Consider the following 26,715-nt stretch of genomic DNA (forward strand, 5'->3'; position numbering starts at 1 on the left):
TCTTTTGCATGTAGCTGTCTAGTTTTCCCAACACCATTTATTGAAGAGATTGTCTTCTACCCATTGTATATTCTTACCTCCTTTGTCTTAGATTAATTGGCCATACAAGCATGGGTTTATTTCTGGGCTCTGTATTCTGTTCCAGTGATCTGTGTGTTTGCTTTGTGCCAGTGCCATACTGTTTTGATTAGTATAGCTTTGTAGTATAGTTTTAAATCTAGGATTGTGCTACCTTCAGCTTTGTTCTTCCTGAAGATTGCTTTGGCTATTTGAGGATTTTTATGGTTGCATACAAATACTAGGATTATTTGTTCTACTGTGTGTTTTTGCAACTAAATTTAATAATGAAAGTGGAAATAGAACAAAGGAAAGAAGTATTATGTTGGTGTTCTTACATAATAACTTGATCTTCATTCTCCTGGCTTCCAATTCTTCAGGAACATACAAGTATGATAGAGGGGAAACAGCTGCCTCATATATCAATTTACAGAATGTGTATGCTTCTCAGTTAATAAGTACAAACTACTGGGAGGGAAACTACATTTGGACCTTTGCAGATTTCCTGTGTTCCCCTCTTCCTTCCATACAATACCAGTTGTACCAATAAGTCAACTCAGGGAGATGGAAACAGAAAGTAATTATATCAGCATAACCTAACAGATGGGACACAATGGAGAGGAGGCCAGATTGAAGTGGGATTTGCCCAATGCCCCTGTTGGGTACACATGGTGCACAGCATGGCGCTAAATTACTCTGTTCACATTTTGAAACTTCCCTCAGAATTAACTCCAAACTGGCTAAATGTAGCTGCAATATTGAAATCCTATTAGGAATTTTTAATTGGATCTGTTGTTTTCTTATTAGTGAAGAAGCACCTAATATTGACTTACAAGGTAAGTGGAGAAGATAGAAATGTGGTGGAATGTGCTCTGAAAAAATATGTATTTTTCCTTGTTCTTCACATAAAAACCATAGTGTGAATCTATTTAGTTTTTGTACTCTATATATAAAAGATTATCTTGATTTAAAGTATTATTTTCCATGTTCATTTAAATTTATGCATTCACATAGTGATTGAACACAAAGTAAGTGATAGTCACCAAGCCTGCACTGAGATACATGATGAATAAGACCCAATCTCCATCTTCCAGGATGTGCTATATAGACGAATAACACTGGATTGTATGTCCTTTATTACAAAGGCAAGTGTCAGCAGCCTATGGTATGATTACAATCTGACATAAAAGTTAAATATTCTATAATCAAGCAACTTCTTGCAGTGCATATCCACTCCATAGTGCTCTGCTACTATGTAAAATTATACGCACAAATGCTCTTTAGTAGCATTTTTAAAAGATGAAGGATGCCTATACACTAAAAATTAATCCCAGTTCATTCTAGGTACTATTTTATGTAGATATAGGATATGAAGATATTAGCCAAGAGAATGAAAAATGAGTGTACCTGCATGCAACTGTGTGTTCTATTTTTCAGGCTTAACAGCTTAGCTGTAACATTTGTACATTAGCTAAATAACATCTCAAGGGGAGCTGGAGATAGAACCTTGATGTCTACTGATTGTACATGTGTGAGTTTGTGCTCTCAAAGGATGGTCCTTAAAAAACTCCCTGCTGGAAGCTATTGTGCATATTGTAAAAGGACTGTTGCTAAGTGCCAATTGAGCTAGTACTGTATACTTGCCATTTAAAAAGAAGATTTCATACCACTTGATTATGTTAAATAGAAATGTTTGAAATTTATACAGAATTACTTCAAAATGGCACAGTAGTTATATGTCTTAAGATCTGCGACTACTCTATCCCATTACTAATGTCAATCCTTCTGGTAGATGGTTTAATGTAAGATTGTCACATAATGTGTTACAAGAGAAGTATAGAAAGTCTTTAAAAAGTGAAGCCATAAATATATATTGTAAGAGAATCTAAACCCATGTTTATAATGAAATACACACACATGGTTGCACTTGCATGCACGCACACACACACACATTATATATTTAATGTTTCAAATAACAAATGAACTGAATTTTTAAGTTTGTGGAGGTCTAAATCAAATAAGTTTTTGTGTGTACTTAATAGAGTGTGTATCATGCGTGGTGCTATATAAGGTTCTTGTGGGATAACAATATGTTGTGTTACTTTTAACAAATGCTTCTGAAAATCTTTCTTCAAAGACTTCTAATTTTCCCTCCAAAACAGGTGTGTGTGTGTGTGTGTGTGTGTGTGTGTGTGTGTGTGTGTGTGTGTGTGTGTGTGTGTGTGTGTGTGTTGGGGTTCTTATAATCTTTTAAGCGAGTCTCTTCCATCAACCGATTATGTTTTCTGTATATATGTGTTCTATGTCCCTTGTTAAAGTATACATGTCACAAATGCAGTAATAAGCTACCTTAAGTCTTAACATAGAGAACTGGGAAGGAAGTAGACTAAAGTTGTGTAGAAGAAGTAGACTTTACCTCCCCTTCCTCCAAAGATCCTATGAAAACAACAAAAAGAAACATTTTTAAATAATGGAACTATGCTGTGTGTAGAAAATTGTAAAAAGGAGGCAGCTGTGGTGACCACCTGTGGGGCCGCCCACACCCCCAGCTCTTGGGCCTGTACTCTTGTCTTTCCCTGAACACTTTATTCTCCAAAGACACTCTTGGTGTTCAGTGGGAAAATAAAAAGGGGCACCTGTGAGCCAGGAAGTTTGAGAAAATTTTGAAAGCCTGAATGGAGATGATAGGAAGGAAGGAAAGGCAGGAAAGTCATGGCCTAAATCCCTGGGATGCACGCAGACTTCCCCAGAATCCAGGAGAAATACTAAACCTAGAGCCAGCAGAGTTTTACAGCATATGAATTATACCTCAACAAAACTGTTAAAGAAATTTTTTTAAAGGAGTGAAAAAGAGGATTAGTGGGTAATAAAGGAGCTATCAGGGCCCAGGGTCAGCAGACTCCCCTGCTCCCTTCCCTTCCTTCAAGGAGGTTGTGTTCTGGAGAAGCTCCTGTTTTTCGTAAGTATTCTTTTAAAAACAAAAACAAAAAATAGGAACTGGGAAGGGCTTCTTGGGTGGGTATTAGAATGAAAATGAAAAGGAAAATAGAGCAGAGTTTCACTTAGATACTTGCTATCACCAGGAAGAATTGGGAAGCGGCAGAAAGAAAAAAAAGCATATCTACCCAAGAAAAAAAAGCATTCAAATGCCCCACCTTTGCTGGGAACGGTCTCTAACAGTGTTGACTAGCCCCCACCTGCTAAGGTGCCCAACCCTCACAACCCCAAGAGCTTGTCACTGGCCTGGTCTGTCCTATAACACAGATCCTGCCGTCAGGATCCCTCCTGTCTGCTCTGCCCCCCACTCCCACTCAAAGGATAGGCTCTTTTAGAGATAATTGACTACTTATCTTTGGGGCAATGCATGTTCTGCTAAATATACTAATCAACCTAGTCCTTTCTTACAAATATGGACCTACAAAAATGTATCATCAGGCATTTGATGAAAACCCAGTGGTTTGAAAGGGGAGGATCAGTAAGAGCAAGTGAAGTAATCCTGGAAAATAGTATCCTTAGATTTAAGAAAGTATCTCACAAGCTGCTATTAGGAAAATTCTAATCAAAGAGCAAAATTAGTCCTTGGGAATTTAAAATATAATTAACAAAATTATAAAATAAACTCTCTCAATGACTGCAAAATTAAACTAATGGAAATATTTCTAAACAAATGATTTGAGAAATAAACTTAAATGTCTTGGAATTTAGAGAGAAAGACAAAAATGAAAAATATGGGACAAAAGTTAAAAGATATGGGTGTCTGATGTAGGAGATTCAACATTCATCATATAAAATTTTAGAAACAGAACAGATACAGTGAAGGGGCATGGAACAGGAGATGGGAGAAAAAATTGCCATCACATCTCACAACTACCAGAATGACAAGAATTGAATTTTATATTATTCAGTGTTGGTAAGGATATGGGAAGTAGGTAATCTCACAAACAGTTTAGGGAGAATATAATCTGTGTAATTTTTTTGAGGAGAATGAATGATTTACGTTTGATCCAGCATCTCACTTCTAAGAATTTGTCTTCAGGATAGTTTGCCCAAGTAAATAAGGATATCCAGTATTCACTTTAGTATGATTTTAATAAGTAAAACTTGAAACAGTGTATCTATTTATAATGATAGTATATCTGTGTAGTCATTAAAAAATGAAGAAAATTTTTATATGCTGATGGAAAAATAGCAAATATGGACAAAGTGAAAAGCCATTCAAAAAAGTTAAGGAGAAACATTTGTTATAGATACAGCTATAGATTATTTTATGTACCTAAATGTTTCTTAGAAAAACTAAATCGCAGAATTCAAATTTTAATTTTGCTTTTCATTAGAAAAATGTTGTTACAATATTCTCTAAGGTATGAGAAAAGTAATTGAATCATAAAATAAAGGTAAACCTAGATTTGATAAAAACTGAAAGTACTAATTTCATGTATAAATAATTTTTAATGAAGACAGTGACTCTTAAAGCATTATAATTAGATCAAAAAGGAAATTTGTACATTCTTATCTAGAACAGATAATGCATATTCCTGGTTTTTTCATAACTGTCAATTATATAATGAATATATACATATTTCTACCTATTTTCTGATTTCATCTTGTATAAATTGAGGAAGACTTGCCTACTAAAGAGCCATTTTAAACCCACTTAAGGAAAAAATAACTTAATTGGACACCAATAACTCATATTCATCTGAAAATGAGGCAAAATATTTATTTATGGGTTATCCAAGTTATTAGCCACTTTCTCTTATCTCTTCTCCCAACTTTTAATCACTTTATTCTTAGTCATCAGTGAAAAATTATATAGACTTGAAATTCAAACATGTAATTTTGAATAACACCTGAAATCACAGTAGAAGATTGGCATAAAAATTAGAACCTAGGTCCTCTGAAATGTCATCTGGTATTTTGTGTATTTTATTCTGAAGTTGTGTACCTTGAAGGGAGAGTCTCAAAAATGTTAATGCATGTTACCACTGAGAAGGTTTCTATACTTCTACTTCTAGCATTCTGGTTGATTAGTTGTTCTGATGGACCCTTCCACTTGAAAGCAGCTGTATTATGATAAACTACTCTTTGAATTATTACTAGTTTCCTAAGATGTAAGGAATGTCTTCATGACCTCCCTAGTGCCCTTCTCACACATACACATATTAATGGTGAACTGGAACCGTATCGATGAAGTGGAGTTGGGGCCAAAAAGATGAGAAGTTAAGATGCCAATAACAGCATTGCTCTCAAGACCCTGAGGCTCCTTTCATAAGGTGGGAAGTTAGGACTGGAATTCCCTTGCAAAATCAAGAAGGGGACTGAAGTGACTCCAGGTTGGTATCCCTACCAGTCGCCCACAAAAGAATACTCTTTAAAGTCACATTTTCCAATTTAGGCCCAAAGGACAGGTAAAGATTTAGGTAGATGTTTATAAATGAAGATCATTAAGCACAGCAGGAGACCAACCATGAAAAGAAAAAAGAAACAACGAACTAAAGATTTTAGACATCGAGGAATATTGATAATGGAATTACCAGACAGTTCATATAATTGGGTATGAAATGTTTAAAGGAACAAAAGATTCATTAACAAAGGTAAGCATGAAAATAAAAACAATCAGGAATGAAATGATAGGTTTAAGAAAAAAAAAGAGATACTTCCAGAATGAAAAGTGCAAGTATGAGAAAAAAGAGTCTCAATGGCCAGTTTAAGTAGTAGATAAGGCATGGGAAAATGCAGATCAAAATAAAAATGATATTTAACACCTGTTAGGAGATCTGTTATCAAAAAAATCAAAAGAAAGTAAGTTTTGGTGAGGTTGTGGAGGTGGTTGTCCCAGTCATAGAGGACATAATCCCAACACTGATAAAAATTACCTTTGCACATGGGCCATGGTTTATCTGTTTGTTGATAAAAATATGCATTTGCACATAGGCCAGTTTACCCCTCAGGCTGGATTAGCAAAGCCATACCAATACAGAAAACATTTTATGGAAAGATACAAGTTTATCACAGAATATATCTGTAACATAAATACATGTCCACATGAAATGACCATACTCAAGGAAGACAGTGTGACTGTCATGGTCAGGCACAGGCATCTACCTCTGTTATAACCTACTTGATCCACGCTCAACTCCATCATGGTAGTGGAACCACCACCACCAATTGATGCCTAATTAAAAAAAAAAAACAAGACACACATAGAAACCACTGTTCACAGAAAAAAGTCTCTTTCTTACCAACCATGGAGCTTTTGCAATGATAATCTCTAACAAGGCTGATTGACTCAGCTGTCTTCAGCTTTGATGCACAATTATTATATTACCAATGAATTCCTACCTTAAGCACCAGTGTCTCTGTCTAGCTGAGATCATGTTCATCACCGTACAAGGCTGTGGGTAAAATTGCAATATTTCCTGAATCTCTTGCCTGGCCTTAGTGTGTCTCCATATCAATAGATGTTTCCAAGGGGTGGAGAGTAGTCCATCTCCATAATAATAAGTAATTACAAGGAGGACATATCTGGACAGGAGAGATTGGGCGGGGCCACTTCTTCTGCAGCTGGGTGGTGAGTGACATGGGATGACTGCTTGTAAGAAATAAACAGGTTTCTCCCACTTTATTTCTCCCTTTGACTAATTTTGGTTTCAAAGGTTATTTGCTCTGGAATTCCTACCGCTCTCTTCCCCCCTTGGAGTTAGAACCACTGAGAGCAACTGGAGTTTAGTTTCCTTGGGAATCCTCAAAAGACAATGTAAACATACCTCCAAGGTAGGAGATAGCTTGGATACTTAGCCATTTCTCTTTCCTCAGTGGTTAAGGGTGGCTCTTGGTGACATTAAAAACAAGACACTTTGGGTTTGCCCTTGTAACTCTGGGGTGGAAGGAATCCTGGAGTAAAGTACCTTTGAAACTGAAATCAGATGTGAGCATGATATCATTAATGTAGTGATACAACTGCACTATTTGTGGTTTCTTCCATGTGGCCAAGTCCTGGGCTACAAGTCTGTGACAAATGAAGGGACTATGGACGTATCCCTGTGGAAGGACAGTGAATGTCCACTGCTGGCCTTCTCATATGAAGGCAAACTGTTCCTGACTTTGCTGTGCTATGTCAATAGAGAAGAAAGCATTAGCAAGGTCCACAACATAATGCTGTGTTCCTAGTTCATGGCTGAGTGTGTCCATAATGGCTGCTATAGAGGGGACAGCAGCATGCAAAGGGTGTATGATTTTATTTAGTTCCCTGAAGTCCACAGTCATACACCAGGAGCTGTCTGGCTTTTTCACTGGCCGCACTGGGGAATTAAAAGGACTATGAGTGGTCTTTATGATGCCCTCCTTCTCTAACTCCCGTAGAGTTTCTCCAGTTTCCTTGTGCCCCCCAGGCAGTTTATACTGCTTAGTATTTGCTACTCACCGAGGTACACGCAGAGCTACAGGTAGGTGCTTAGCATGTCACCTCATAACTGCCTTTACCACATGTACACTGGGTTTGAACTCAACTGCAGTGGTCTGTAACCACAGGCTCTGCAGGATATTTACCCCCAAAATATATTTAGGGATGAGAGAAATGTACACAGTATACTCCTTTGGGGGTAAATGCCTTATCCCCAATGGAATTTGGACCTTTCTTCACTCTAACTGCCTTACCCCCAAAGCCATCTATCACAGCAGGGGTCCCAGGTAATGCCCAGGGTTGCCATAAATCAGAGAACATTCAGCTCCTGTGTCCACCTCTGTCAGGACACATTGTACATTCATAGGGGACCAATGAATTGTTAATTCTACATATGGCCTCCAGTACCCACCACATTGCCCAAGATAGGGACCTTGACCCCCCCAGTCGAACCACAATGCCCAGCTGTCCTCCTGTGGGAGTGAGGGCCCAGGCGGAGCCAGAGTACTGTCTCCCAGGAAGTCTTGCAGGGACACAGGCCAGACATGGGGCTTTGCCTCTGGCTTCCGTGTCCTGGACCTCAGCGGCTGGAACTGCTGCTCTGGCTTTAATTGGTGCCACAGTTCTAACAAGATCCTATTGGGCTGCCCATCAAGTTTTTCTTTTACTATCCTGGCTTTATCAAATTAACCCACATCCGGGTCCTCAAGACCTTCATGGGGCCCTTTGCACCTCTCCTTTCAGTCGTAGCCCATACATCCTTCCATGCTTTTATTGTTTCAACTTCCTCCAGATCTGCTAAAGTATGAATAACCTCACTTACGGGTTTCCCTATGTGGGGGGCAAGAATAGTCACTAGAGGTCCAAAGAGACATGGAGGAGCTCTTTGGAGCAAGATTTCTCATTCCTACGGTGAACAACTCCTCATTGGGGCCGTGGGGGTCCATATTATAGACTGTATTTTTCATACCCAGCTCCTGTAATACCTGCTGGAGCTTTGCATACATTTTCCAGCTAGTGGGTCAGTATGGTAAATCACTATGATTAGGCCAAACTGCCTTGATGGCTGCTGTCAGCTAATCCAGAAGCACTGGATGAGGTGTGATGTACACTTTGCAACCACTGTCACAGTCCAGGATGAGTCGTCAGAGAAGCCAGTCTGTTCATTTCAGGACCGGTCATAACAATGTTTTCCACCCCCATATCCCAGGGACACAAAAGCCATGTAGGCAGAAGTTCTGATGGCTTCTGCTGATACCAGACGCTCATGTCCACCAGCTCATCCTGGGCATAGGGCAGAGCATAGAGTGCTCCATAACCTGGGGAGGAGGCAGTTCCTCTTGCTGAGGAGCCCACGGTTGCATTTTTAGCTTTCTTGATTACAAGCGTTGGGGCCTTTAATACAGGAGAGGCTGGTGCCTCTGGTGGTGGCCTTGGCAACAGGTCAGCCTTCAGCCACACACCCCATACTCTCCTGACATCTCCTCCACCATCTCTGGGGCTGAAGACACTGCTCTTTCCTCCACTTCCCCATGGCCTCCTGCAATGTGGATTCTCCAGCTGCCTCCTCCCTTGCTACCAGCTTATCTTCCAGGAGCATGACCTGTCTTCTCAAGAACTGTCTCTCTTTCTTAAGAGCATCCTGTAGGTCATCACCCAGCTCCTCCAAGTGATGCTGAAGTATGTCTCTCTCCTGCTGAGGTCTTTCTCTCCTTGATAACCCTCTCTCTCCTTGATAACCCTCTCTTTCTCCTCAATAACACTTTCCACTATCTCGATGAAAAGAGATTGTACAATCCCAGCTGCTAAATGGCCATTCAGGGCCACAAAGCAGTCTCCTATCTGACAGAGGGCTAATTCTGCAGCTTCCTGTGTCTCCACCCCTCCCCAATTCTGGGGGAAGGCCCCATCCCTCTAGCAGGTGCTCTACCCTAGACCAGTTCCCCACTAGAGGTTCCCCAATTGGAAACCCCACATATAGGCTATTCCTAAGTGAAACTTTACCCTCTACTGCTGTAGCCACTGGGGCCTCTCCACCACCCCTAGAGGCAGCCTGCCAAGGGTCGCACCATGTAAACAGATTTCAGATTCAGAGGTCCTGCTGACTACTGCCAGATGTAACTGTGAAAATCATGGGGGGAAATACCTTTGAAACAGAAATCAGTCAAAGGGAGAAATAAAGTTTAAGAAACCCATTTATTTCTTGCAAGCAGTTGTCCTGCGTCTCTCTTAACTCAACTGCAGAGGAAGAGAGAGCTCCACCCAACCTCTCCTGTCCAGATAATACCTGCTTGCCTTTGTAATTACCTATTGATGTGGAGACAGACTACTGTCTCCACCCCTTGGGAACACCTATGGATATGGAGGTGCACTAAAGCCAGGCAAGAGATTCAGTAGAGGAGGGTTTTTCTAATCACCAATGATCTTACATTTTGTGAATTTGGAGCACTGGTGCCTCACACCAGAACCACACATATAGATAACCAATTACTGTCTGCTAAGTCAGTCATATATGTATGTGGCACCAGAAAGTTAAACAGTAAGGTGTCTGTGTAGTCTTTTGGATATTTTCTTTCAATAAATGCAAAATGGTGGAATGGTACTTATGATAAAATACAACTGTATTATGCCCTATGAAAACTGTTGCACTAGTGACACAAGCTGGGAACCCATGGTTATTCAAATGTACATTCATTGTAAAGATCTAGGAGCCCCCAGCCTGCCATTTCTGAGCTAATTGCCCTGGGCAATTTCACAAGACAAATTAGAAAGTAATCAGAATTCTCCAAAGCTCCCTTAAGCCTGGTAGAGCATCTGTGTTGCGTACACTGAGAGTTTTCACAGAGGTGATATAGGAACTGGAGGTAAATGCCTATCTCTAATCTTTCAGCCACTCACACTGGCCGAGGATCCATACCACTGGAATGTAGAGGAATAAGAAAATTCCTCTCTGAAAAAGTGTGGTATCCACATTTGGTAAGGTTAGAAGAAGATCTGAATAGATATCAACTGTGAACCTCTGGGTATCCTTCCTTGTCCCCCCCTAGAGGGCAAAGCAGTAGTGTTAAATGTGGTTTTCTTGATAAGAGCCAAGGATCCAATAAACATCTCAGAACACAGAATGCCTTCTTACATGAGCATTGAAAATGAGAAACTGGTTAGCAGTTTCTCTGTGGTTCCGGGTAACACATAATCCTAGAAAGAAAAAGATGTATTCTGGGAGGTTTCATAACTGAGTAATTATTCTAATATGAGAAGGCTCTAAAAATCTTAAGTGAAAATAAAGTGGCCTAGTTAACAGCAATTCCTATACACTATTTCTAACAGTGAAATAGCTAGAAATAGCTTCAGTGTTAATTTAAACACAGACCAACCTTGAACAAAGTTCTCCATTTATGATCACTTCTCTTCCTTTATGTTTCATGGTGTACTGGAACCCACTAGTACTGGTGAGGGAGCTTCCACTGTGTACATCTCTTCCACTGTTGTCAGATTGTCAGAAATTGACCTTAGTGGGAGTATGTGTATCATAAAAACAGGAAGTGAACAAATGTTATAAATTAGAGCTCTTTCCTGCCCCAGCCTGTTGTTAAGCATTTATATGTCCATTTATATTGAAATAAGAAATGAAAACAAACAGAAATCTCTAGCTTCTTGCCTTTGGCCAAGGAATTCATCTCACTTACGTACTTTGGTCAAGATGAGCCTGGGCCCTGGGGCAGCACTGGAATATTCATGAGTCAGTGTGTTTTATCCGTAAGTGTCTAATTTTGAAATTCTGGGCAAGTGACCCAATGAGACTTAGACTTCTCTTGTGCAAAAATGGTTTTAATACCTGTCCTGTCTATCTCACAGGTTTGTGGTGAGATTTCAAATGAATAATGCATGTGAAAAAGCTAATTATAATGTACATATTTATACTGTATAGTATAGATGTATTTAGTATACTTATACATAATACTATGGTAATAGTTAATTATTGATATTTATTTAGTGTTTAATATGTGCCTGGAACTCTTCTAAGTGCTCTACATGTTTTAATCATATTATCCTCATCAGTCATATGAGGAATGTGCTATTATTATTCCCATTTTACCCATGTGAAAACTAAGGTCCAATGAGGTTAGAAAACTTGCCCAAGGTACACCATTAGTAATTGGCAGAGCTGAGGTAACAAACCAGACAGTTTACCTTTAGATCCTGAGATCTTATTCACTATAGAGTGTAAAAGCAGAAGTTCTCAGAAAGATCTGAGATATTGTATATAAAGGTGAAGTGCAAATATTTTTGATAGAAAAATGGTTGACTGTAGGAGTGTGAACCTTAACTTCTGCACTGACATCTTGTTATATAATGCCCCAGATCTCATAATGAAAGAAGAAAAATTTTAAACACAATCAATAATTTCTATTTGCTTAAGATTCTATATCATACAATGATAAAAATGTTGATATTATTATAATGCCAGGAAACATCTAAGATTTAAAGTTTCATGGATGTTTTAAAAACAAGAAAAAAATATTATTTTGTTCTATTATGAAAAGCACTAGAATCACATTATCAAATATTTGGGATGGACAGAGGGAGAAAAATATTACTCCTAAAATTAGTTTTACCTTCTTGGTGGATAATTTTTTTAGCTTTTTGTTTCTTTGACAAATCAGAGTTAGTTTAAAAGCATAATTTTAATCATACTTTATGTGTTATTTTATATTCTTTTTAGACTTAAAATTCAACATAAACATTTTCTGTATTGCTGAAAGTATACATAAAAATAATTTAATGGTTGAATCATGGTACTTGGAGTAACTATACCATACATTACATAAGAGTTTCCCACCCTTGGATATTTACATGTGTTTTGTTTATCATGTTTTATTATAAATGCTTCCATAGTCACCTCTTATATAGCTATTACAGTATTTTGGATTGTATTTTAACTTGTACAAATTTAGAAATGAATTTGTTCAAATGAGATGAAAAATATTGGTTTTCTTATTTACTGGAAAAAAAATTCTCAATATATATATAACCTTTATTTTCAATATCATTAGCAGAATGACTGATATTACATGACAGAAGTAGATAGTGGGATTATGTCATACTAAGTATACTTTGTAGTCACACTAAACATATGTCATACTAAGATGCTTAGTAGGTGATGAAGTCTTTAAGTTTGGGTTAAAATGGCAGCATTTAGCTTTCAGGGTGGTTACTCTGAATGAAGACAGAAAGTGGTCAAAGGAAGTGTAGTTAGTGACTGGGGGACCACGTAAGAGGGTTTTCCAAAATAGGACAGAGTTCTGAATTAGGTGAGTAGTAATAAAGAACAAAAGAAAATAAATTTGTGAACTAACTGTGAAGTAAAATCAGTAAGATTGATGGCTAATTGAAAAGAGTATGAGGAAAAACTGTTTTGGTGGGAAAGTTTCTGAAAGAATTTTGAATATGTTGAACTTGGAAGGCCTGTCTTAGATTCAAGAAGATTACATTCTGTAAGCAGTTTGGTGTATAAATATCTATGTAAATATGAAAATACACATTCAAACTTTGGGAGGGATTATCATAAACGTATTATTAAACCAGGAGAGTAGATGAGATGTCCTTAAAAATAGTGTTTAAAAACAGGAATCAGAGAACGAAGTCCAAAACAACCAATTAACCAACCAAATAAAAGCAATGATGAAAGGTATGAAGAGAACTTGCAGAAAATAGTGTCAGGACTATGGAAGGAGAGACTTTTTTAAAAATATGTTAACAGATGTCATAATTCTTGATGTTTAGTAGTAGTATGTGTATTTGTTTTTTTTCCTTAAAGGTAAACATTTGTAGAAGTAAAAAGTGGAAATATTAAGTGGATGTCTACTTAATATTCTTATGTCTTATTCTTCCTATGTCTACTACTAGTTTTGGAAATTGAAATCCAAGTTTCATTTTCTTATCTATCTCCTTTCTCAAGCCCTATTTTAACATGGCTACCATTTTGTACAGTTTTTCATTATAAATTTTCATAATTATTGAGTTTTATAACTTGATCAATAGGAGTAAATCTTTGGAGCCATTACATAGTTGAAAATTTCTTTAAGTTGTGTTCATCTATGAATTATAGCATGACTAGGTATATAATTTTTACAGTGTATCCCTTTTTCACCCCACAGAGATCCTAAATAAGATGTTTCTTGTCTTTTGAATTTTAATGTTGGATGAACTCAGAGAAAAGCTTTATTCTTCATTTGTTAGTGTTATGGGCTGAATCATGTACCCCACCCCCAATAAAAAAAGAATTGCTCGTATGTTGAAGTCCTAACCCCTAGTACCTCAGAATATGGCTGTTTTTGGAGATAAGGTTTTTAAAGGGGTAATTAAATTAAATGAGGTTATCAGGGTGGGCCCTAATCCAATATGACTGGTGTCCTTGTAAGAAGAGGTTAGGACTTCTAGCCTCCAGTACTGTGAGAAAATAAGTTTCCATTATTTAAGTCATCTAGTTTATGGTGCTTTGTTATGACAGCCCTAGCAAACTAACATAGGTCAGAATCTTAATGATTTTCATCTGCAACTCAGTAAAGGAATTTCTGTGTTAACGTTATTATTCCTAAAGTTCATAACATATGATTGTTTGGTATTTATGAAACAGTACTCTTGCAAAACGTTAATGGTCATGGTCAAATAATTTTGGAAAACACTACATTATAGCACTGGATTATAATTTCTTAGAGATGTTAACATGCATTTTTCCATCCTGAGTGTCTAAACTGGGATGCTAATTTGTTAATATTTTCTTAAACCTCTTTCTTATTTAGAACACTAATCCAAATACATTTTAAGAATTTAAAGAATTATTTTAATGTTTGTTGTAGAATGAGATTTTTCAGTCTATGGACTTGTGTCTTTCTCCAGGTATAGAAAGATTTCTTCCTTATCCCATGATATCTGTGGACAATTTAAATGGAAGGTTATTGCTCCTGTCCCACTGGTCTAATCCCTTCTTCTAAAATACCGATTGGCCATGAAGACAATTTTATTTCTTCCTGTTTCACATTTCTGATCTCTCTTGCCTTTTCATCTCTTTGTCTTTATGCTGTGTGCTCTGGGAGAGTTTCTCAAGATTTCCTTAATCATTGACTTATTTTTATGTAAAGTCAATTTTCTTCTTTTTATTCCTAAAGCTGATACATATTCAGATATTTTATTTTTCATTTCCTTACAATAGTTCCTTGTTTCATCCTACTTTTTTTTTTTTACATCTGCCTACATTCAGTATGCCTTTCTTCTGAGACTGTTTTGTTTTATTTAATTTTTTATCTCCTCTTTCAGTGTTCATATTCCTCCATTTAATTACAAAATCTCCTTTCTCCCAAAATACTTCTGTTTGATGTAGTAAATCTTTTAAAATTTTCTTTTTGCTTTCATCCTTAAGTCTATTTTTCACCTTAGTTTATGATGTGGATTCTCTTTATGGACATCATGATTAATATGTACATGTCTACCACATATATATAGTGTATTTGTGTTTATGTATTTCTTATACTCATTGATAAAAGGACTATTCAGGTTAGTTTTTGCCAATAATTAGGGTGGGAGACTTGTCTTGATTGCCCTCATTGCTTACTCAGGTGCCATCAGCATCTACATTATTAACTAAGAAGGCTGGCTTTCTCCCCACGAGAATTTCTGATGTCCAGTTATTAATTATCTAATAAAAATAATTGATACTTCCTGAGTGATTATTATGTGCCAGTTAGTATTCTTTTTTAAAGGTAATTTCACTCATTTAAGCCTCACAAAAAAAGCCTGTGGGGAAACTGAGGCATGGAGCAATTAAGTAACTTGCCCAAGGCCATATAATTATGAAGGAACCAAGCTTAGGCATTGACTACTGTACAAACCCATCTTTCTTTTATATGCCACTGGACTGAGGGAGGGGGGTGTCCCTCTCCCACTGCCTCATCATATGACCACAGAGAATTATTTCAAATTTTCACCAGTTATTTGAAAAGTTTCTATAATCCTTCTCTTGTTTGGAAAAACTACAACTTCAAAGTGCATTGCATGCAAGTCTGTTCCTACCTCATAACTCCCATTCTGTAAAATTCCCATTACAAGAGGAAATGCTGCACTGGCCATGCCTTTCATAGAAAGGCCAAAGTCTTTCTATGATTGGCTTTGTTTTGTTTTTGGAAAATAGTCTTCAAACAGACATAGAAAGAGAGGGTCTGATGGGGATAATGGTGTGGAATGATCCTGTCCAGCTCAAAAAATATCTCTGGCATAGTACAGTGGTACATGAAGAGTCTTTTCTGTTAAGACATCAAGTTTGTGACACAAGCACACAGTGGGATTCGATGACAATGTCCGTCTTTGTTCCTGCTCAGCCCCAGTAATCTGCCTCAGGGATCCTTTACTCAGGGCACAGAAACTCCTCCAGGGACCGTGCACACTGTAAGGAACATTCCTACTTACTAGCACTATTAAAACTGTGCTGGCCTTTGTGCATTTGCAAAAACACATAAAAAGGAAAGTTTAACCTTATATTTTACACAAAGTGGTGAACCAGTCTGGTATTCTGACCAGGCAGTTTGGAGGGTCAAGAGTCAAAGTCTAGTGTGGAAATGAGATCATTGAAAGCAAAGGTCCACAAAATAGGTGAGACAATTTCAAGATGAAAAAAACATCTGAAAGATTAAATCCAGAGTTATGATGGAAAGGAAGAAATTAATTAAAAAAGAAGGGCCAATAGTGCAGTCAAGTAAGAATGAGCCAGTAGAATTTATAGAAAGATCCACAGTGGTTATGATATACAGAGGATATTATTCTTGTATGGGTGTCGTTCGTTATTTTTGTGGCTACAGGAAGCTATTAAGGCCAAATAATTTAAGTTGATTTATTATTAATTAATTGTTAATCTGTTGAGGTCAAATTCATTTAAACACCATTCCAAGCTCCTTCATACAAGGTACCCAAATCTCTTAACTGTAAGGTATCCCAAGAAGAGGGGAATTTTTAGCCAGGATTGTTTCCATGGACTGCACTGGACTAGGTTCATTGGACTTTCACTGAAGTGAATCATGCCATCTTTGGGAGTCTATCACATCTTGTATGAAATAATTCATATTTTCTATTTTGAGTGAATGGGCAAATGAATGAGGGAAAGAGTAGATATGGGAGCTTAGTGAGTATAATGAAACATGATTGATTTACCTGGGCATGTACACCAGGAGCCGCAGGTTCAGATCTGATGCCCTCAGTCACTTTAAAGTGGTTGACTATTGGCAAAATAGGATTCTTAGAGAGCTGAACAGGAGAAAGTTTCCCTCCTGAATGGTCTCCCTTTGGACTGATGCTCATTTGCATAATTCTTGTGCCAATTTTTTTTGCCCATAATGGAGACACCTGAGAGGCCTGATGAACCACCTAACTTCTGACAGTAACAACTGGCATGTTGAATGTTAGTAGAGGTCACAACTACTAGAACCATGAGAGGAGCATTTTGAATAGAGAAATGCAATAGGTTGTGTGTGTTCCTGCCAATAACAAAGTAGACAAAGTAGGTAAACTAGTTGTTTGTCACTGTGATGTCTATCATGTATTTTGTAATATTCTGCTTTTTCTGCCCAGGAGTCTATGAGTGGTGAGTAACAGATAAATGTGAATTTGGAAGGTCTAAAATAGTGCTTTCAGTACTTAGATGATGAACATGGGGCCCCAGAAATCAGGTCACTAAGGATGTAAAATATTTTGGATGTAAAACAAATGGTCAATGAATCACTAATGGATAGTATGTATAGCAAATGCCAGTGAAGGGATAGAATGTGTTATCATCATTTGAAGATCTATCATCACTAAGATAGGTTTATGTTCATGGAAGGTGTCAAAAAAGAAAGAGAATCCAGAGCAATCATATTATGAAAATACTAGGAAATCAAGAGGACACAGAAAGTTCTAGGGCTTTCTGACCTTGTGCTTGATTTAAGCATATGTGTCTTACATGGATGGAGCATAGTAAATTGGATGCTCCCAAAATGAAGCCCATGAAATTACTCATGGCCTATTTTGAATATAATAAAAGTTCCTCAGCCTTGTCTGTTCTTCTCTTATATCCACACATACTGACCTGTGTCTCAGGAACTCTTAAATTGCCATTGCAACTAGACATTTATTTGTAGTTTTTTCAAGTTTTTTTAAGGAGCTTAAAGTAGAGATGAATGGATGGTAATCCCTGAATGGAGCTTGTCCTTAAGTAAAACCAAACATACCACTTTTTGCTCTCTGGATTTTAATAGAAGCAACCACTGTGTAGATTTGGGCTATTTCCTTTGAACCTAGAGCTTGAAATGCTCTGAGACAAGTGCATATCTACATATGTACTACATTCTAGCATATGTCATTTTTCAACCTGAGTGACCTCAACCTTACTTAGAGGATATCTACTTTATAGCAGAAACTGCTACTTGTTCACCAAAATACATTTTCCATTCCTTCTTATGCTACAGAGCTAGACTGCATTTCTAAGATTCCTTTGCAGTGGGGGGTGACCAAATGATGATGGAGTTTTATGTGAACAGAAGTGACAAGTGTCACTTTCAGCTACGCCCAGAAGATCTTCCTACGTGAATTGTTCTGTGGTTTTCTGGCAACCTCTATGACAATATTTGAGGCCACATATTAAAGATACAAAGATACCATCAGTGTTAAGTCCCTGCATGAAAATTTTTAGAGGATCCATTGCCTCATTCTCCCACTTGCCAACCTGGATAGACACCGGAATGTTATAAAAACAAGAAATATGGTTCTGTTGCATTAAGCAGTTTCATGTCACTGCAACATAGGTTACACTAATGTACTTTTAAATGAGGTGCTTAGTTTTTCTCTTTTAAACAGTTATATATTATAGGTAGATTGTTGTATTAAATAAGCACATAGATGCACAGCAACTAGCATGTAATAAGTACTCATAGAATAGTAGTTACCTTTAATAGAATATCCTAGGTCAAAAAGAATTCTTAACTCATTTGTATAGCAACTAACTGCAAAATGAAAATGCTCAGTCACTTGGAGTATTAACATTTTTCTCAACTAGTCTTCAAGGATCAATCCAAATGGGTAGTACCCCAAGAAACTTTTCTTCAGTACACGTATTTGATAATTTTTGCCCCTGTTTTTTCTAGTAATTCTATGTATATTTTTGTTGACCCCTATGATAGTCAAAGTTCTAAGTTGGCCTTTAATGACCTCACCTCTTTGAATATTTATCCATGGCAATTACCCTTTCCTTGAGTGTGGGCTGCGTTTAATGACTTGCTTCTAACCAATAGAATACAACACAAGCGATGGGATGTTACTTCTGTGATTGAATTACAAAAGTTTATGACTTAGCACACTTCTTTATTGCCATATTTGACTTTCACACTCAGAAGAAGCAAGCTGCCATGTTGGAGAGTCCCACATTCTGAGGAATTGAGTATGTTGTGACCAACAGCTAGCAACAAACTAAGGTCCTCAGTCAAACCATGTCTTAGAAATTCTACCAACAAAGGTCTAGTGAATGTGGAAGTGGATTCTTCCCCAGTCAAGGTTTCAGATGAAAATGCAGACCCTGGGTTGATATGTTGGTTGTGGCCTTGTGAGAGATTATAAAACAGAGGATCCTGCTAGTCTGTACCCAGATCCTTGATCCCCAGAAGCTGAGAGATATTAAATGTGTATTGAAGTTGCTAAATTTGTGGGTAATTTCTTATGCAGCAATGCATAACTAACATAGATGGAGCATTAGGCCTTGACTAAACTTTATGGATCAATAAAAATGGCTTGCACTTCCCATACTTTAATACCTATAGTTGAAGTGATCATATCTCTCTATATTTTTTTTTCCAGAGAATGTGTATAGTATATAATAGCATTTATGATTTTAATGTGTGTTACAATTCTATTCTTGCTAGTTTGGTATTCTCTAACACAATGTTTGCCTCTTGAAGGGAATGACGATTTCTTATCCATTTTCTATGTGCCTTCTGTGGTTTTGGCTAAATGTATAATTTGTATTCAGGGAATAGCATGAATGCTAAATAATGCCCTACCATTTTAGAAATTTACAGTTACAATTGATTTAGGATATTACAAATTTCCTTTTCCAATGACAAGAACCCAATTTCTCTCAAACTATGGACAAGGTACTTTTCTTTGCAATTAAAATTAAATCTGTTTTCAGATATATATGTAGTTAATTTTCTAGGATGATTGTGTATTTGTATAATTTTACTAAATATATCTTTAATATATATTCTAGAAAAATAGTTTATTCATAGACCTTGTTAGACTCAGCAGAGAATTAATTTAAAGAACATGATTCAGAATTACTAACTGGATGCAATTTACTATTTTTTCATAATAACAAAATAAGAAGCTTTATGATATAGTTATAGATTTTATCAAAACATGTAGAAATATTTAAGGATGTAGCAATCCAGTATAATCAAAGCTAAAAGTGAAACACTAAAAATACATGTTATATATCTAGAAATAACCAAAAGTAATAAACAGAAATATATGTGTGCTAGTGTGTGTGTGTGTGTGTATATATGTGTATGTATACCCATTCATATATATATATATGTATATATGTAAATATATATGATGAGTTAGAAACATTGAATGTATGAATATATATAAAATATATAAGCTGAAAATTAAAATTAGTTTCTAAATAATAAAAGGTTCTTTTCTTGTATTTTCTCTGTATTTTATATTGAATTCTATTGAAATATATTTTTAAATCATTTTAGTATCCGTTTTTGTCAAATTATAATCTTTTATCACTTAATAATAATAGAGGATAGGAAGCCTTTTAAGCACATAAAAATGATGACATTTTGATGGAATTCAGTTGAACAATAATTTTATCAAATAATATATTTCTTTTTGAAAATACTATTAAAGAAAATACCATACACAAATTGGTTAGAATAGAAAGAAAAATGTCATCTTAAATTATCTGTCCCACCTTACAAGTAACTGTGTATAATTCTACAATTATACAAAGTGTTGATATATACTTGAAACATGTGAAATATGGAAAAGATAAATTTATCAGTACATTATGACAATTATTTTATGACAGATATTCATACTATTTCCATAGATAGAATAATTCTGTAAAAATTATGTATAATATAAATATAACACAAGAAATTTATAAATGAAAAAAGTTAGAAATTATGCTACCAAATTAATGATATTCTTCATATTAAATTCCCTTGGAAAAGAACTCCTTTGTAAAGATTAGAGCATATTCCACCTTAGATGAATGTATGTATTGCAATAATACTGTCACTGTTCAAACAATTTTAGAATATCTGTTTCGATATTATGTGTCATTCAATAAGCTTTATAAGAAAATCAGTCTTCTTTTGTGAATAACCAAACCCAACCATTATTGAGAAAGTTTTGCCTGTATTAAGCACATTAACATACAATTGCCATATGTTCTCAAGGCAGTTTCAGTAGATGAGTTGAAATACTGTTTTGAACAGTGGTATAATTATTGAAATAAAGTACACAGTCTTCAAAACAATTGCCTCAAAGAAGATAGAATTGCTTTTTTGATGGTATACATATTGATGTGTTTGCTTAAAACATTCTGACAGTGTTTTCCCAGTACAGCTTGCTTATGTAATACGGTATGATGGATGTATGTAGGCATGAATATGTTTATTTGGTTATTCTGCAGATCTGATCAATCATATTCTCTCTCTCTAATACTTATCTGAATACTAAATTTGGATATTAATAATAGAAATCACTAGCACAAATTTGAATATAAACATTCAAAAATACAATATTATTTAAAATTATTACTGCTAGAGGAACAGAAAGTTATCTTTAAACATATCACTAGAGGGCAATAAAGGTGTGAGAAAATTTAGTACCTATTCCATTTTAGAGATGAGAATGTTAAGACCTAGAGGAGCTAAGTGATTTGCAGAGAAAATCAAGTCTTCCAGATGTGGAGGACATCAAAGGGACATAATTTCTTGGACCAGGAATAGCATCTAAGTCACTTAGGTTCCTTTTGGATGACACAAAGAGGGTAAAAATCAATGGCAATATTTGAGGGTTTATCTATACCAAGTTATCCTAGGATATTGATTTTTTGAGTGTTTTAGTATTTAGAATATATTAATACATTTAGCAAATAGAAGAACTAGCACAAAATGAAAGAAGCCAAATACTGACTCTTCATGTTTTAATAGCCACAACTCTTATTTTTGTAAGCATCAATTATTTTATACCCAGTTTGAGCTGACAATCTTGTCACCAGGCTTCCCTTTTCCAATGCATTGTAAAGTAAGCAGTAGGATGTTCCTTCTTTCAGTGAAATTCTTAGAATCTAACTTTTCAATTTCCTAATGATATTTGGTAACTCCTCTCAAACAAGTGAATATAAGTAGGTATTATTTATATAACAGTGATTCTGAAAATATTCTAATCACCTCTTTTGCTCTGATCACACATTCTTACCTTTTTCTGTAAACCACTTTTAATTGTCTGGTAACAGAACCAATAATTCAAAGCTTCTTAGCAAACATAAACAAGCAGTAGCACTGAATGGGGAACTACAGGATGTCATCCAGTGCGGGTAATAATTGCAATATTGGTTCATGCTGGGTCCTTGAAGCAAAGACTAACCAAGAATACATTACATGAGAAGCAGGTAAAAAGTGTGTTGTTCTGGGTGGAATTCTTTCCATTCATTTCCTTTTCCGTTTCTTCTTTTTCCTCTGCTTTTTTTTTTCTTTCTTTCTTCTACATGTGCAGCCTATATTTTCCAGACCAAACCAACCTGAAATACAATCCAGATACAATTCAGATAATAAGAAAAATATCATTGCTACGCACTTTTTTCAGTGGAATCCCTGGAATGCCAGACCTCCTCTTTAGTTGTAAAGCTTTCAACAATATATGAGATTGTATCTTAGTGATTAAAGGCACAGACCCTAGAGCTGGTTGCCTGAGTTCCAATCCTTAGTAGATAGGTAGTCTTGGATCATTTCTAAGCTCCTCTTGTCTAAGTCTCCTTATGTATAAAATAATAAAATCTAAATAATAAAAAAATCTTACATCATAGAATTATTGTGAGGCTGAGTTAATGCATATAAAGCAGTTAGGACAATGCCTACCATGGAGTATGCAACAAATATGTTACCTATTGTTAGTATTGTTGACTTTTTTTCTATATACTCACACATTGAGAAAGTGTTTCAAGCCTAATTCTGTTGCTTGAGTGTCTCTCTTTATTTCTATCTCTTTTATAACTTTTATTTAATTTAATATTTCAGTTTCTTAAACTCCCCATGCAACATGCTCACCACTACTACATCACATTCAGATTTTTCCCCTGATATCTCATCAACTAGGATCAGCTAATGAGCTTCAACTTGCTACTTCTTCAAGCAGGTTTCTTCTATCTGAGGCACTGCACAGTGGTTTCAGGAGCACAGTAGTGTGAGGGACTTGGTCTCAAAGCAGAGCCATAACTCCCAACATGTTCAGCTATTTCTGCATCATGAGCTCTTTAAGATGTTCACACAAATAGCTCAGCAAGACAGGTGCCCAAATACCTGATTTCCCATGTTGAGCAAGCTGAGTGTAACCACTGCTGAGGTTTTTCAAACAGAAAGTCACTTTTTGGATCTCATGTTTCTATTAATGAATGAATTAGATACAATCAGGTCATTTTTCCATATGAAAAGTACAAGTTTCTCTATGCACATATGGCACAGTACATGTCTAAATGTATAGTACTTCCAATTTTAGTGCCAGCTTCACTCTTTATTTTAGAACTTTGAGATTTTGTCCCAGCCCCTGCCACATTGATGTTTGGCCATGTGTTTAATTTTCTGTTTGTAAAGTACAGGTAACTGGTCCTTCCTCACAGAATTGTTGAGAGTTGAATAGAAAACCTCTGTAATAATGTTACTAGAACTCCTCAAAATATTACTTCAGAAGTTCAAGATCTCGATATAGCAAAAAATATTTGGAGTGAATGTTTGAAATTTCACATCCATACAATTTTAAATAGTCACAACCTGTTGGATTTGTAGTGAATTTCTCTAGTTACAGTTTGGAATGGTCAGATTATTACAGAAAATAAAATAGATGCCCAGTAATAGTGTTTGCTTACAAGTTTTATTTTAAAAAATACTTAGATTTCTGTAGTTTGCTTTAACTGTGGAGCTTCGACCCTTGAAAAACATTTTAATGACATGTAACAATGAGTTGTTCTTCTGACCTTTATAAATTCATTTTATTACCACATCTCTGGTTTATCTCTCACCCATACATGCACAATGGCATGAACACACATACATGTATAGAAAGATTTATACTATTTGTTTTATACTACCACTAGCTACTATGATAAATTTTGTAACTGCAGCATTTATAGATTTTTTTCCTGCCTTTGTCCACCATAAATTATTTTCTTCTGTTGATGATAGTCTAAGATTACCACAACAGAAATTTTGAGGAGTCCTGTTTCTATTTCCTATATGACTCCAAGGTATAACAATTATACTTACTTTTAAAAAGAAAAAAAAGATCCTTTCTGGGAAAGTAAAAATACTTATGAATGATAATACACCTTCCTATTTGTAAAACAAACCCTGAAACTCTCTAAAGCCTGAAGTTCTAGCAATTACTAGATCACAGTTACACTTTGTCAGGATTAAATGTCTTACATCCTTGCTGGAAGAGAGGAGGATCCTAAGATTACAATATATTTGAACAAGAATGTGCTAACTTTGCATTATTTTCCATTCTTCCTGTCTTTGTCAGGAGGATGGATCCATGCTGTGCTATTCTCTATTCTGGTTGCCACCTTTGTCATGAGAATGAGACACCACAATCAGAATGTTTCCTGTGAGATATAATAGCATGCTTTCCTGCTCCCACCTCTCAGGAGGTTGTATTTAGTCAGGTTAGAGCCTCTGAATCCCTTAGGGCATCAGCTCCACATTCACCATTCATGCAAAGTGTCCTTTTTCTTTGTATTCATTGCAGAAGTATTTGATGTCTTGGTCAGTTTTGTAGACCCTCTCTATCTCAAACACACCCCTTTAGAAAACTGTTATTATTTTTCATCATTATCAGGTCAATCAAATGTGTCTTTCAACCTGTGGTGTACAGAAAGCATGTAAATACAGAAATGGTTTAATTATTTTTAATAAAACCTCACAAATATCTCAACATTCCACTTATACATAGAAATATAGAACAAGTAGCAGCTATGCTTTTGGGAGAAGATGTGGTGAGATGGGCAATTAAATAAAAGGAGTTAATTTCCTTGAATATGTATCTATATTGTATTTATAAATTTTCTACTTTTTAATTTTCATTTTGCTTGAGGGCCTATTTTTTAATTATTCTTGAATTTGCCTCTCATCCAGGCTAACATATAAATACTGTATTGTATTTTTTAGACATGCTTCTGTCCCATCATGTAAAATAAAACCTGCAGATACACATCCAAGTAGCCACTCATTTTTCACAAATGTCACAGAGTCAACATGATAAACATCTCTACAGTTGCATTTCCTAACATGGACAGAATTTCATATCCATGTAGGGCAATGGAAGAGGGCATGTTAAGCTAGAGAAATCCTTTTGAATTTGGAAAGTGTACAAGAAGGCAAAACCTATGTGAATCTAGACAATGGCATTATTTCCTATATTATATGAGAAATATTTTTTGAGTAACATTAGTCTTGGGTTTTAGTCTCTCTCTCTTTTTATTCCCAGAAGAAATTACCTGAAATTGAATTGTACATGGTCTTTTTCTAGGATTAAAATCAATATAGTTGTTATCAGCTTGGGCCCGATTGTAAGAAAAACACAAACCACGGTGTTTCAGCAGAGAGGTGTTAATGTCAGTGACTGGTGACCTAACTCTGGCTGACTGGGAAGCAACTCGTCCCTCACTGGCATTGAAGAGCCACTTGAGTCACAGCCACATCCTTCTCTTGACCCCTACATGAGGCTGTCTCTCAGATACCACTTGTTGTATTGCCGCCTCCTGTCATGATAAGCCTGGTGGCATCCATGGCAGCTCCACTGGCTTACTCTCAGCTCAGTGAGTTCTGTAAACCGTCTCCTCCTGGATAGTCAGAGAAAGGTGATTCTTTTCATACCTCACGGAAGCCAAGACAGGCTTATGTGCACTAACCTCAGGCCCTTCTTCTGCCTTACCTAGATGGGTGCAAATTTCCCATCATGCATGTCCTGATGGGTGCGGAGCCATCCTGTTGTGCAATCTCCATTTAGATTCCCAAATACCATCGTGGAAAAAGCTCCTCGCTGCCATTCCAGAGCCCCCTCAATCAACTAACTCACCTCCTCCCTGTGGGCTTCTGTCCAGAAAGGTGAGATCAGGACACACATTCCACTGGCAGCTTCACTTACCTGCCTTCTTCCTTCTCATTGAAATCTCCCATTCGGCTCTGTATGTTCCTTCTGTACATCACACTCTGGTGTAGCACACCAGGTCTATAGGTCAAAATACTCAGTGTGTGTAAGCATTTATTTAGAAAAGTATGTGTTCCTAGATACAGCTTTGTTTTAAATATAGTTGTCTTTAAGAAATGAAAACTATCCTATTATGAAGATCAGAAACTTTATAATTATCTAATCTTTCTTTTCTAAAGGTCCTAATTCATATCTCAACTCATAATAAATGGCAAGTCTGTGACTACGACAAATATGATATATAAAAAGATAGAAAGAAAAAAACCCCCACATTTTTATATTTCCGATTTCAAAAACAAAAATTTGGTAAAGAAGGGTGCCAGGCAAATAGGTGAGGAGCATCACATTAGAGCACTTTCAGCCCCACATCTGCTCACTGGCACTGGGTGCTGAATTACCTCGGAGTAGTGGGCATAACCAGGCTCTGACTTTTGTTGTCTCGCAGGTCTGAAATGAGAAAGATTTGAGATACAGTGTGCTTGTGCTTCAAGACTCAGGAGTGAATATCTCTGACAGAAATTGCAGGCTGTGAGTTTGAAGTCATTCTCACCCTCAAAGTTGTTTTTGAAGGGCAGTTCATTCCTTGGAGGCAGCAGATACTTCACTCCACTTGTATGGGAGGTTAGAGCTCTTTCTCAGCAGCTTTCCTAATATCCGGAGTTACTTTAGTTGAGAGATCTCATGTCTTAGGAGACCTGAGGAACCACTGTTACACTCATGTCTACCAAGCCTTGCAG

The 26,715-nt window shown here is 36.4% G+C and overlaps 1 long non-coding RNA gene across 2 annotated transcripts in view; it reads left to right on the forward strand.

Annotated features, from left to right (window-relative positions):
* The window catches only part of LOC118974139 (uncharacterized), a 457,532-nt gene that overhangs the window by 221,785 nt on the left and 209,032 nt on the right, over positions 1-26,715 (forward strand). The gene's annotated exons all lie outside the window — the stretch shown is intronic.

Source organism: Manis javanica, chromosome 6, assembly GCF_040802235.1.
Source record: "Manis javanica isolate MJ-LG chromosome 6, MJ_LKY, whole genome shotgun sequence".
Taxonomy (NCBI): domain Eukaryota; kingdom Metazoa; phylum Chordata; class Mammalia; order Pholidota; family Manidae; genus Manis; species Manis javanica.